Genomic DNA, 1,801 nt, shown 5'->3' on the forward strand with positions numbered 1-1,801 from the left:
CGAGTCCCAGAGTGAACATCAACTCTGAGATGCAGGTACGTCCAGCTGACGAGTCCCTGATAGGACGAAACGCGCATCCTGGATTCCACTGCTAGCTACTATCCATCTTTGCTTACAATGCTTGTGAATTAAGGCTATATCGAGGCAATACGCACAGTATGCACATATGCCAATTAGAGACTGACCAGTTGCAGTTCTAAACATCAATGGGAAGATTCAAACAAACAATACTAAGTGAATTTAGATCATAATAATTAGAAAAGTTATATTTGATGTATGAAAATTAACTTTCAATTTTAAATAGAATGAAAATCTTATTAAAACTTACCAGAATCCATTTGAACTTGACGTTTTCTAATCTGAAAAGAAATTTATCAAACAGAATTAATTTCCATAAAATTTTAAACAGAATAAAACTGACTATTTATAAGTTAGAATTAAAAAATAACAGATAACAAGTGAGTTCGTTATAAAGGTAGTCATTTTAACATAAATCAATAATATCTATATTTACATAAATTATTTATTTTTTTATGAATTGTCATAAATCCAATACTCGGATAAATCTAATCTGAGACCTCAAACTTATACAAGTTAAGAACAGGAATCGATCCTCATAGTTTATATCATGAATTGATTTTATTTAGACAACTACTGAAAACCATTAAGTACAGCTGTTTCACCATACTATAGGATTCATCAGTGGTGGTTAACCATGACTGAACCAGTAATCAGACCCTAAACTTTCAGGTATCACTGGGTTGTACAACTATCACTTATAAATGTTTGTGATATTTTTTCTTGCAGACAAAACAACTAAGCTCAACTGATTGTGTCAATGAATTATATTTTATTTACACACTCTACATTTTAATGATCAGATTTTTACATATTTAAAATGAATAACTGTTTATATAAGAACTTTCGTCTAAATTAGAGAGAATAGTTTCACAGTATTGGAGCGCCGAGTTGATGTAAGACACATTAAATAGGAATAATATATTCGTAAAATCTCAGCGAATGAATTTGAAGTAAATCCAATGTTTCACATAGCAATCTGGTTCAAGCTTTTTCAAGGAATCCTATTTAATGAATAACTGTTTGTTTATAAATGTGACTTGATAAAATCAAATTGATGTAGTTATTCACATCTATTTCAATCCTAATAAAATCTTATTTTACATTTGTTAGATTATTAACTTAAATGATAATTAGAATGATAGTGTACACAAATAATTATTTATATTTCATCCGTATATTTATGTAAGGCGCTAATGTTACAAAGTGTTTAACCTCTAGGTCTACCGCATAGTATGGAAAGTATTAAATATCCCATTGATAGTAGTAACCACAGAAACTGTTTATTGTTTTATTACTCTATTTTGGTAATTAATAATAACCACAATGTATATTTTGATGACTAAACTAATCATGATCACTGTCTTTGATTGATAAATATTTATTATTATTTTTAGTTATGTAATCTATTCCACTGTTATCATTGACTCATAAACTGCCTTGATTGGTTTAATAATTTCGTATATGCATATAAATATTACTGTATATTAGATTAAAGCCTAATGAGGATCTAATAGAAAACAATATTGTTCGCTTATATAACTCGATGGCGTTTGAAGCGAAAGTTACTTGGTTCGAGTCCCAGTGTGAACATCAACTCTGAGATACAGGTACATTCAGCTGACGAGTCCCAAGTAGGACGAAACGCGCGTCCTGGATTTCACTGCTAGCCACTATCCATCTTTGCTTACAACGCTTGTATATGTTGTTCTAAATCACAATA

The sequence above is a fragment of the Schistosoma mansoni genome, chromosome W, assembly GCF_000237925.1.
Source record: "Schistosoma mansoni strain Puerto Rico chromosome W, complete genome".
NCBI classification, from domain to species: Eukaryota; Metazoa; Platyhelminthes; class Trematoda; order Strigeidida; family Schistosomatidae; genus Schistosoma; species Schistosoma mansoni.